Raw genomic sequence first — 13030 nt, 5'->3', positions numbered from 1 at the left:
TGAGTTTAATTAGACAATAATTAGTCTGAGTCTCTGTGGGAACGAACTAGAAAGTATTATATATTACTTGCGAACGCGTATACTTGCGTGAATATTAGCGCTTGTTTTCGCCCTAACAGGTGCATCAGAGTTATAAAAGATGTAAATAAGTTGACAAAATCTAGCAAAACATATAGTATTTCTAGCTTCTATCATCCTATCCCCTATGAATCCTAGTACAGCAGTAGCATAATCAGAATGAGATTGAGTAATTAGAGCATACCCAATTTGCTGACTGAGGATAGGAATTGCATCAAACTTTGAACACTTGTTTGCAAAAGTTCTGGTGATGCAGTCAAAGAAGAAACTCCATTCCCTCCTGATGTAGGGTCTCTTCAACTGCCCAAGCATTGACAAACTTTTCTTATAGCCCAGATTGGCCATTAGCTGTTGAAGAGCTGTCTCCTCAATAGTTGAATAAGTGCAGTTTTCTTGCAGATGGAGTGCTTGTCGAACTGTGGCCAAAGTCACCACATGTGCATCCTCCCCTGTTGTAAATATGATGCTTGGGGACCCATTAGCACCACCATCATCATAAATTCCCGACCTCCAGAATTCCAGCACCCGAGTCCCTGATATTGCTTCAGGTTGGGTCAAGGCATACCCAATCTCACTTCTAGATAGAAAATCTTGGATGAAGTGAAGTTCTGATGGGACTTCATCCTTGCTCAGTATAGCCAAGTAGTTGTTAGGAACAAACTTAGCTCCATTGAAAATGATGTCTTTGGGTGCCATTTCTGTGAAAAATAAGTGAGAAAATAGAGTGTACACAAGGTGTTTGATAAAAGGCCTGTAAGAAAATAGCTTCAGAGAACATTAGAGAAAGAGAGAATAAGAGAGATTAGAGAAAGGAAAGTAGGTAAAAGATTATAAAATCTTTTAACTCCCATATATGTACTCTCTTTTTGACAACTGTTATGATTGAAGCAGAACAGACTTTAGACACCAGGCATCATATCATTAGTCAAAACATTATTAGTGGGCACGGGTATTAAGCAGTAATAAATGTGCACATGCAGTGTTTCAAGGAAAACACGCTTCCCACTTACTAAATGATTATGACTGTTTTTATCTCACCTAATTATATTCTGATAAATTATGACCGTTACAGTATTTACCACAAATAAGTCAAGTAAATAAATAATGCCACGTAAGCATCAGAGTTTGCATCAGGATTTAATATCAAAACTTGACTATTATCAGAATTTAACGGTCATCAGAACATGACTTCTGTACTCAAAAAGTGAATGTTTGTATCTGTGATTCTTCATACAAATACTGACTTGTTTCTTCAGAGTTTAATCATCAGAACTTCCATCAGAACTTGTCCTCATAATTTATGCATATGACACTTAACTGTTGGTCTAAAACAACTTAATCACCATAGTAATTTTCATCATTCATATGGAGGGATAGTGTATGTATTAGCAAAATATCAGATAAAGATTAAAGTCTGATAAACTTCAGTACATCTTAGAAATAAGGCATAACTAAGAAAAGTGCTTAAAATATGTCATTAATAATGAAGTCTACTATATAATAAATTTATGCAAGAATCCACCTAAACTGTGTGTGCTCATTTTATGCATCTTTTAACATTCTTTTTACAGTGGCTTCTCAGTATAAGTGAGTCACAAATGCTATCAGAATTTATGCTATTATCAGAGTATTTCTCCAGTAATCAGAGAATGTGAAAAGTCACCAAGAAAAATTTATTTGCTTTTCTAATGCATATAACTTAATACCAACAATGCACTAGGGTCTTTCCTTCCACATATTTACTCTAGATCTCAAAGGAGTACCTGACTTCAATTTTCTTTTCTTTTCTTCAGATATATGCAGCTTCTTGTAAGATGAAGTTCCCTTCCACATATTTACTCTAGAAAAGGAATTCTTCACTTCCTCCTTTATTTTGTGTAATCTTCTGGAGCACTGATTCATGCTTGTAGCTTCTTGTAAGATGAAGTTCTGAATATTTTTGTTCTGCCTCCTGTTCTTTCCTATGCTTTCTGTTTATTAGCATGCGAGTACGCTTATAGGTTGATTTTATCTCCCCCACAGGCACGTAGCTCACTAGGCAGCAGAATAATGTCGACTTTCACCTGAAGAAACTGCTTTCATTGGACATAGTGAGTTCCTGAATGAAGGTACACAACAGGTTACTTAATTAACTTGGTGAATCCAATTTGATATGTGCAGAATCTTTGTTCAATTACACCAAGTTGTTAATGATCCAACACCGCATTTCCCGTTATTGTTGTATCCAGGTGACGAGTTCACTGATTTTCACTAAAGCTCACATTCTTTTGAGGCTCTTGTTAAAGACTCTGCCTTGTTTCACAAAATAAAGTCCCAGTAAGTACATTTCACAAAACATACAATTTGTTTTAAATAATTGGACTATGTCTGCTCTGGTTTGATTTAGAATTAGATAATTATCTCTACTTCCTGTGGGTTGTTAGGGGAATGGTTTAATGATAACTGTATGTGTTGTGTGGGTTCTTTGGGAAACGGTTTGATGATGACCTATGAAAAGGATTATTTTGGTGTTTATGTACATGATTCAAGGACTGAAAAGAAAATGAAGATCTTAGTAGTGCCATATGGATGGAGTGCCACTCATTTTTCTAAGTTTTTGGGGATCCTAGTTTCTTTGAGCTAGGTATGCTGATTTACTTTCGAGTTTTTGTTTTTATTAAGTATTTACTTCGAGTAGTTCTGTTTTCTGTTCATGTTTATTGTAAATCACTCGGTTAGCTACTGGACTTGCTACTTAATGAACTGGAAAAATATGGTGTTATTTCTATTTATTCTGTTTTCAGATTCATGGTTGTTTTTGTTAATCACTCAGTTAGCTTACTAGACTTGTAAAAAGTGATGCATACGGGTAACTACAACATAGATTCTTAATCTGTACAATCTATAAAGGTGTGTTAAAAAACTCAGTTATTTATTAGCTATTTAGCTTCGTATCTATAAAGGTGTGACTGTGTAGTGTAATTTTCATGTTTAAACAACAATTATATTCATTTTCTAATTTTGAACACCGATTTCTGCTTCTTGTGTTTCAGTCTTTTTTGGTATTAGACTTACATTATCTAGTTTTTAGGGTGTGAAATGGGCAATCTTATATCACTGGTCATAACTCATAACCAACTTTCTGCATATTTAGTAATGTTTGAATTCTGGTTTACAACTTAAAAATATATTTGCCTATGTTTCTCTTTTTTGCAGGTGGTCAATCTATTGACTAAATATCCTTTTCTTTAAATACTTTTTACTGTTTATTATGATATAATCTCGTATCTCATTAATAATTCACAAACATGCTACAACTTCTAGTTACTTCACCATTTGCACTCAAAGAGTATAACAAATTGAATGGAAAGGTAACATATTGATTGTAGAAATTTGTTAGTTCTTAGAATAACCATTCTACCCTCTTTTGCAATTTTATTATTCCTTACAGCTCTTCTATACTTTACAATGCCAAACTTTATTATTGTTATCTTTAATAAGAAGAACATATGACTTAATTATGTCTCCGGTGGCTATGAGCCTGGAAGTGCTGATAACATCAAACAATCTCCAATCTCCAATCATTAATCGGATTTTTACTAACAATGCTAGTAGTAAGTTTTTTCTTATTTCATAAGCAATAACTTATATTTTCCTTTTAAGTATTTTTTGCCATTTGGATATCAAATATTATCATTGTTAATAGAAATTCATTTTGCAGACTCTCATACTCCCTTGTGCTTGCTTTCTGAGCATATTCAGGGCAAAAGTTACCCCCATATAGGTAACGACAATACTTTATTTTATTTTCCTCTTCTTCTGTGTTATTTGGAAAAATATCAACAGCTAAAGTTTTTTGCAAATATATTGAGGGCTGGTTATTTAAAAGAAAAAAAATACATTTGGGTTAGTAGCCTAGCAAATTTCCTGTTATCTTGGTAACGAATGGTGGAGCGGATACCTTCTCTTCAATAACAAGAGGTTGAATATAATTAGGCCACCTTTAGTGAAACTCTAAAAAAATTGTGCTGTTTGTAGCTTTAAAACAGAAAGCAGATTTGGAAGTTGCTAGATGAATCAAAAAAATCCACAAGTCATATATTTTTGTTTACATGATAGATGTACTAGAATTTTACATGCCCGGTGACAATTGTAACTGCATAAATCTAGGATTGGATCTTTAATCTGTAGTAATATATGTTAATAGGGTCAGTCAGATCAGACTGAGATATAAAAGCCTTCACAGTAAGGTTGTTAAGCTAGGTCATATTTCCTGCCACTTTGTCCGCAAGGCGCTTCTTAACATGTATGCTAAATGTAATGTTTTTGATGACTGCATAAAACTGTTCAGGCAAAATAAAATCAATGATGCAGTGACCTGGAACATTGTTTTATCTGGGTTTTCGGGGTCCCGGATTCATGACAGTGAGGTGATGAGATTATTTTTCAAAATACATACTGCTGAGGACCTTAAACCTACCTTTGTCACTATTGTTATCATTCTTCCTGTTTGTGCTCGTGCAAGAGCTCTGGGTGTAGGGAGGAGTGTACATTCTTATGCGATAAAAAATGGATTAGAATCAGATACCCTGGTACAAAATTCACTGGTCTCTATGTATGCAAAATCTGGTCTTATCTGTGATGAATCAATTGTCGTGTTTCATATTATCACTGAAAAAGATGTTGTTTTATAGAATGCTATGATTTCAGGGTTTACAGAAAACAAATTCACAGGAGAGGCATTTAAACTGTTCTACTGGATGCTAAAAGAGTCTGTTGTACCAATTGGAGATGATACAGTGATATTATTGAAACCTTTGTCTTACTTTTGATTTGCAGGATTTACCAATTCGTGTACCAGCAGAACAATTTTTTACATTAAGGGCATTTGATGCCCCACCAATTGCAATAGCTCTAGCTGCAATTGTAATAGTATCTTTTTGGCAAATCGAATTTAGTAGTTAGTATGATGTTGGGGTTGTTTGATGTCTTTTGTGGATGGAACTTGTAATGGGGTTGTTGGATGATGTTTTGATGGCTACTAGAAATTGTTGAATGGTTATTAGGATAATTTTCACGGGCTTTTGTAATTATGAAATATATCTTGCAAAATTTTTAATTAAAGCGTTGTATTTGATATTTGGGTGTTGCATTATAAAGTAATAGTAATGTTTTTACCAGATATTGTGGTGTTGCATTAGCTATATAAGCGTTGCTTTTAATTATGTTCTACTGTCCTAAACGTTGATAAAAAGCGTTGCATTATATACCAGTGACGTGGCATGTGGACCGCTGCTGACGTGGCATGTGTACCCCACAACTGACGTGGTGCTTGTGTGGAGCCCATTACTGATGTGGCATCCACGTGTCACGTGCAGACGTGGCCTTAATGCGGGCCCCACACATGGAGTCTTACATCCAGCTTATGTTAGAGCCAACGCTTTTTGGTGTTGCATTTGATGTATATACTGTTGCATTACATCTATTAGGCAATGCTTATTGGTGTTGCTGTAGACCCCCAAAAAGCGTTGCATTAGGCCTCTAATGCAACGGCCGCAGATGTAACGCCCCTTGGTGTTGCATTATTGAAAATGCAACGCTTTTTTGACATAAGACAACAACAGAAGAGCATAGCATTTGAGCACTTATGGCGTAGTGATGACATTGACTGTGCCAAATAGATCTACATGCAGTAGGTGTTAAGGCACAAGAATTGAAGATTCAGTTTTGCACTTGAATGAAGATTTTCTTTGTTTTGCCTTTTGACATGAATCATAAAGGCCATCAGGAGCAAATACTGATTTTGGAAGTCCTCTCACAAGATCTTTCTTTATTAGCTCATTTATGTTGTTGAAATTTAAATGAGAGAGTCTTTTGTGCCAATTCCAGCTTTCTTCAATTGATGCTCTACTCAATATACAGATTGCAGAACCATCAGAACTTGTTGAAAGTATGGCTTCATAAATGTTACCATGCCGGTAACCTTTCATAACTACTTTTCCTATAGAATTGCTTACAACTTCACAGTGTTCTTCAAAGAAATCCATATGATAACCTCTGTTACAGATTTGACTCACACTTAGCAGATTGTGTTTAAGTCCTGAGACAAGAGATACAGATTCAATGATGACATTCCCATGATTGATATTGCCATATCCCAGAGTTTTTCCCATTTTGCCATCTCCATAAGAAACTCCTGCAGCAGCTTTCTCCACAAAGTCTGATAGCAGGGCTTTATTTCCAGTCATATGTCCTGAACATCCACTGTCCAGAACTAGGATGTTTTTCCCGTTGCCTTGCAATAACAAAGACCACTATTGGTTAGTTTTAAGGACCCATACTTCCTTGGATCCTTTGACCTTTTTTAAGTTTGTTAGGATTTGTAGCAGATTTAATTTCAGAGTTTTCGCTAACATGCTGTTTATCAGAATTTATATCAGACTTTGCATCAGACTTTACACTAGAAGGAATAATACTAACTTTCTTCAAATAAGGTTTTATTTGATAATAATCATAGTACAAACTATGATATTCCTTACAAGTATAAATGGAATGCCATAAACTACCACAATGAAAACAAGGATTTTATGGCTTAAACCTAACAGACTGACTCTTAACTCCTGATCTAGGAGGTAAAAAGTTTATATCTTTATTTTTCCTGCAAAAAGAAGCAAGATGGTTAGAGTTTCCACAGTTATAACATTTCTTTCTAGGAGCATTAGGAACATTCACATAATTATTTCTTTTATTCACACATTCTTTTCCATTCCTATTTTTCCTAGCTTCTTTTACCTTGTTCACATTTCTAATCTCTTTCAGCTTATACTTAAGCTGCTTCTTTGTCATTAAGCCTATGTTTACTTCAGCTTGTTATCCTGTATTAATTTGTCAGAAGTTGACTTTTCTTTGACTTCTGTCCTAGACTCTTTCATCTTTTCAGAATCAGACTTTACAGTTTTTGCTACAAACTTAACATGATTTACCTTTGGCTTAGCAGTCTGTTTAATAACAATTGGCTCAATTTGTCCAGTTCCTTTCTCACTTTTATCACCTCCATAACATAAGCCCTCTTTCCAGTTTCCACTACTTAGTAAATTCTGAGTTGTTCTGCCAGAGTTAGTCCAAGTTCTGATAATCTCTTTTTCCTTTTCTAAGTTAGCTTTTAGAGATTCAATCAATTTTAAAACTTCATCTCTAACATACAAAGCATCATCTCTTTCTTTCTTAGTTTGATGAAGAAAAACTAACTCCTTTTCTAAATAGTCATTTCTCTTTTTAAAAGCAAGATTTTCAGATGTTAATCTTTCACATGTTAAAGTCTAATCTCTATAACTAATGAACATGGTTTTCAGATATAATCTCAACTCAGTAATATCATCAGTATGAAAAGCATAAGTTGTTTGAGGTACCTTCCATTCAGCAGTTTTATTACTGCTATCAGCATTTGTCATCAAGGCATAGTTCGCCTCATGTTCAGAATCTGAAGTGTTTGTCCAGCTTTTCTTCTTTGTGACAAGTTCCTTTCATTTGTCACTTTTTCCTTTCTTGCAGTCAGGAGATATGTGGCCTCTTTCACCACAATTGTAGCATTTCATTTTTGAGTTGTCTCCGCTGTCAAACTTTCCTCCTTTGCCTTCAGACTTTCTGAACCCTTTCTTATCAGAACTTCCACTTTTCCTGGAAAACTTCTTGCCCTTTCTGAATTTCCTGTAGGCTATCTTTGTGATACCCTTCACCATAAGAGCACACAGTTGCATCATCTCTGCATTAACATCTATTTCAGGTAAACTTTCAGTTTCTGAATCATCATCAGAATATGATGACTCTGAATCAGACTTTATGATGGGAGCCTTTCCTTTGCCCCTCTTTGAGGCAACCACTTGAGGAGATTCATCCCCAGCTTTAAGAGAAACTGTCCTTGACTTTCTTCCATTCCTCTTGCTCCTTTGATCGATCTCAAGTTCATGAGTCTTGAGCATACCATAAATTTCATCAAGAGTAGTTTCAGTAAGGTCATAGTTGTCTCTTATGGTAGTAGACTTTAAATCCCAATTTTTAGGAAGAACTAAAAGGAATTTTAGATTTGAATATTCAAGATCATACTCCCTGTCCACCAGTGACAGATCATTCAAGAGTTTGGCAAACATGTCATATAAATCACTTAATGACTCATCAGCTTTTGAGTCAAAGTGCTCATATTCTTGAGTGAGTATAGTCCTCCTGTTCTTTTTGATTGCATCAGTTCCCTGGAAACTTGTCTCCAAAGCATCCCATATCTCCTTTGCAGTCTTGCAATTAATTACCCTCTTTGACATGACATTATCAATGGCACTATGCAGCAAATGCCTTACCCTTGCATCTTTGGCAATAGATGAGATGTCTTCAGCTGTGTAATCACCTTTCTCCTTTGGTATGGACTTTGCTGGTTGATCAGCAACTGCAACAGAGAGCTTGGTACGGTTATATGGTCCTTCATTAATCCTATCAAGGTATTCAGGATCTGTAGCTTCCAGAAACATAGCCATCTTCACTTTCCATATGGGATACTCAGAAGGTCTCAGTACGGGAACCCTAATAGTCTCATATCGACTGTGGGTTTGGGTGTTTTGAGTTTCTTGAGTTTTGGTGGGCTTAGTTGGGGTTTGTGTTTCTTCAGACATGATTGTTTGGATCTTTACTGTATGTGTGTTAACAGAAAAGCTTTGATACCAATTGTTAGGTCACACAACACTATAGAAGGGGGTTGAATACAGTGTTTATACAATCAAATCTATTTAACACAAGTATGTAACAAATATCAAGTATATTCAATAAACTCTATTACAATATGAACTGTTGTTCTCTCTCAGTGATGAACAAATATCACTAAGAGCTGCTAGGTTACAATGTATAATCTTCTCGATAATGATAACACATATAGTGTAAACCCTAAGTCTGTGTTTATATAGTACACAGTTACAAAATATATTCTAATTGATATGGAATACAATTCTGTCTCCTAAAATATATCAATCAGTTATCTTCTACAAGTCTTCTAGTCTTCTAACTCTTTCCATGCATATATTCTTTTGTTTTAGTCTCGATCTTCTCCTGTAAATCAGCTTCATTCCTTAAATGAAAGTCTTCCCGCACTTAAGTTCTGATATGACCTTAAGTTCTGATATTAAGCTCTGACTTCAGTAAGTCCTGATTTCAGTAAGTCCTGATATGTCCTGTTGTTAAATTCTGAAAACTAAACACAAATCATATTAGACATGACAACTCAAATATATCTAACATCGATATATCAACAAAACCCGTATTCCCGAAAGACGGGATAATATTATATTATTTTCGTATAAAGTGTTTTATAAAAGGCCAGGCTGGGATAATTATCCAATAAGGGTATTAAATTGGATCGTTTTTGTAGTTACTTGGCGGCTAAGTAACTAATTTAACGATCTAAAATGATCCAACATGATCAAATATTCCATAAATATAAATAGCCCATTTATTATTTCATTTTAATCGTATAATCACAATCAGGCAGTCGAAACAGAAAATTTATAGAGAAAATCCCGAAATTTCGTCGCGTTCTTGAAATTCAAACCTAAAAACGAAGGCGTTATCGAAATAGAAACCAAGCGTGCTATATACCGAATCGAAGCTCTTGAAATAATATACTTTCCAAATCCATCATCAATATCACTGCAGAAATTAAAGGTATTTTGATATTTAATTGTTTAATTTCAAATTTAATTATGATTAAAAGATGAATTTTCTATTTTGATGTTGTTTGAGTGATTTGATTGCATAATCTTGTAGATAATTTTATTCTGAACATTTTGGTATATTATACTCTTGATTTGGAGTTCAATAACATGTTTAATTTAAGGTTTGATTTTTGGATTAGAAAAGTAGGGTTTTAAGGTTTTGAATGTTCTTGATTAATTTTTTGGAACTTCTTATTCGGTTAACCTGGGTTATTTTTGATTACATAAACATGTTGTGTGTTGTTAGGTCACACTTTCACTGTAGAGGGGGTGAATACAGTGTTTATTACAATCAAATCAAACTTCAAGAATTTATGTAACAGAAAACAAACTTTATTTAAACAATAAACTCTGTTACAATCTGGAACTGTTATCTCTCAGTGATGAACAAAATATCACGAGAGCTGCTAGAGTTATATCAAATAATATTCTCGATAATGATAACACTTATAGTGTAAACCCTATGTCTGTGTTTATATACTACACAGTTACAAGATATTCGCTAATTGATATGGAATATAATTCTGCTTCCTAAAATATATCAATCAGATATCTTCTATTCCAAGTATTCCATTCTTCACGGAATTCCTTCTTCATGCATATCTCTTCTTATGTTTATCTTGATCTTCTTAACTTTAATCAGCTACTGTCCTTATCTGATCGTCCTTCAGCACTTAAGTTCTGATATCTATCTCCTGATAACATAAGTACTGATATCCCTTAAGTTCTGACTTCCAGTATAAGTACTGATCAGTTAAGTACTGATTTGTTCTGTTCAAATAAGATCTGAAATCTAAACATAAAACATATTAGCCATGACATTATCAAATATATCTAACAATCTCCCCCAACTTGTAAATTAACAAAATATACAAGTTTAACAGATATTTGATGATGTCAAAAACATTAAGTACAAATGCATGAGAAATAGACAAGATAACTACAACTTACAGTCCTTAAAGTTTTTACCAATTCAACTTCTGATAACAACTTCAATCTGTATAAATATCAGAATTTAAGCAGTTGTAGATCTTCGACTTGGCTTCATCATTTTCTGATCTCTCTGATGTCAGGAGTTGTTCTGAGATAATTCTTCAACAAACATTTCTCAGCATATCTGAGTTCATCAATCATTCTCCGTTTGACATCTTTAAGCTCTGCAGTATCTTCACCAGTTTGAAATATTGCAGCTCTGAGATCATTAATCTTTGCTTTTCTCAACTCCCGATCTAGTCTTATGACATAAGCTTTATTAGACTCTAGATTGAATTCAAGCCCCTTAATACCAAGATATGTTCTGATCTGTGCAGTATTAGGCTTCATATCAACAATATCACCATTGTGATTTCTGTACTTTGGAACATATCTGCTGTCAGACTTAACAGAATAAAGTCTTTTCTGTCTCTGAATCTGTTCCTTTAAGTAGTTTGCAGCAGTCTCTGTTATTCTGTCATCCACTTGAAGTAAGAACAATACATGCTCCAATTCTTCAAAATACTTCAACGGAATGGCATTTTGTCTTATATGATAAACCCTACCATCTGTCATGAAATACAACATGATGTATTCTTTCAAGTAGGTATGGTAAACCATCTGTACAGATTCTAGTTGATTCAATCTCTCAGGAGTTGCTCCAATACCTGGTTCACTCAAGGAAGTTGGATCATCGGTAGTGTTGTGTACTCTTCTTTCATCAGCACTTCCCAATCCAGTTTTATCTCTAGCTTCCTTTCCAGTAACTACTCTTGCTTCAAAACCACTTGAAGTAGTCTTCAAAGATTGAGTCTGTTTTGCTTTAGTGAATCCTGGTAGGAGTGTTTTAGATTTATTTTCTGATATCAAGTTAACTTGAGCACTGTCAGAGGTTACTTGCTTCTTCTGAATATCAGAACTTACAATTTCTTGACTCTGAACAACTTGAGCCATGTCAGAGGTTGTTTTAAGAACTTTTCTTGAAGTCAGAGCAAGATTATCTTTTCCATCAGTAATTTCTTCTTCCTCAGGAGGTACATAAGGCTTGATAGGTTCACCAACCTTTTCTTTACCTTTGGATCTTGGATCTATCTGTGGTTGTGATCTAGCCAAAGTTTCTTCAGTATGTATCCTTTCTTTGATCACAATGCCTTTAGGTTTTGGAAGTAACTTTTTACCAGAAGCTTCAGATTTAGATGTGACTTTCTCTGATTTAAGTCTGGCTTCTTCTTCCTTTAAACTTTCCAAGTCCATCCCTGGATTTTCTTGAAGAAATAACTGTCTTGACATTTCCTCATCAAGATCTAGAAGTTCATCAGAACTTATCCTTTTACCAGCAGCAGAACTTATTCTTTTCCCAGTATCAGAACTTGTTCTGTGACTAGCTTGTCTTGATGTAAACCTTCTACCTTGACTATGACCACTACCCATTCCAGAGTTTCCTTGGTCATCTTTTCCATCATCCTTTCCTTGCAGTGACTTGTTGGTTTTGCATTTGGACTTAATTACCTTCTCCCCCTTTTTGGCATCAGCAGGTAATAAAAGAGAGATAAGTAGTTCCACTGAGGTCTGGATTTCAGTAAGTTGCGATTGCTGAGAAGCTTGATTTGTCAGAATTTGATCAATCTGAGCTTGTTGCTTCTCTTGAGTTTTCTCAATATAAGCAACCCTGTCAATGGTAGGTTGGAAGAACTTTTTCTTATCAAGTTTCCAAACTTGTTCCTGTTTAATAAAGTTCTCCTGAATCTTGTGTAGCTCTGCATGAGTGTTGGAATGAAGACCTTGTAGATGTTTAGTACTCAATGCAGTGACTCTAAGCTGAATTTTAAAATCATCAGAATGTAACATTTCATTAGCTTTAGTCAAGTGCTCAGCAAGATGTAAAGCATTTGGAACACATGAAACTGAGTTCCATTCCTTAGTCCACTCCTGACCTGCAGGAGTTTCACTCCAAGGTACTGGTGTATCCCTGATAACAAACTCCTTTAGCAGTTCAGACTTAGGAAGAGTCAGTGGAGGAGTATGTCCTGAAGGACCTGCTGCATCAGCATCTACAGTTGTAGCAGCTTCACCAGTATCTCCAACATTTGCAGCATCAAAACTTAAAGAATCAGTATCTTCTGATAAGACAACTGTATGAGTAGCAATGGAGGCTTCAACATCCTCTAATTGCTGATCTGATACTAAGTTCTGATCAACAGCCATATCCTGATGCTCACCTAAAATCTGATCATCATCTTGATGCAGAG

General features: G+C 34.9%; 2 long non-coding RNA genes across 4 annotated transcripts; both read left to right on the top strand.

Annotated features, from left to right (window-relative positions):
* The first annotated feature begins 1823 nt into the window (after nt 1-1823).
* On the top strand, nt 1824-3559 carry LOC141675149 (uncharacterized). 2 transcript variants are annotated; one of them, XR_012555917.1, is made up of 5 exons: nt 1824-1994; nt 2101-2186; nt 2307-2394; nt 2608-2701; nt 3274-3559. It is a non-coding gene; the product is annotated as an uncharacterized LOC141675149 (long non-coding RNA). The 2 variants fall into 2 exon arrangements; XR_012555916.1 differs by lacking the exon at nt 3274-3559 and having other exon boundaries at nt 1828-1994; nt 2608-3204.
* Nucleotides 3560-3563: 4 nt separating this feature from the next.
* LOC141675150 (uncharacterized) lies at nt 3564-5239 on the top strand. Of its 2 annotated transcripts, none has more exons than XR_012555919.1 (3): nt 3564-3671; nt 3779-3841; nt 4897-5239. It is a non-coding gene; the product is annotated as an uncharacterized LOC141675150 (long non-coding RNA). The 2 variants fall into 2 exon arrangements; XR_012555918.1 differs by having other exon boundaries at nt 4409-5239.
* Nucleotides 5240-13030: the final 7791 nt, after the last annotated feature.

The sequence above is a fragment of the Apium graveolens genome, chromosome 7 (genome assembly GCF_009905375.1).
Source record: "Apium graveolens cultivar Ventura chromosome 7, ASM990537v1, whole genome shotgun sequence".
NCBI classification, from domain to species: Eukaryota; Viridiplantae; Streptophyta; class Magnoliopsida; order Apiales; family Apiaceae; genus Apium; species Apium graveolens.
This window is presented reverse-complemented; position numbering and strand designations above follow the sequence as displayed.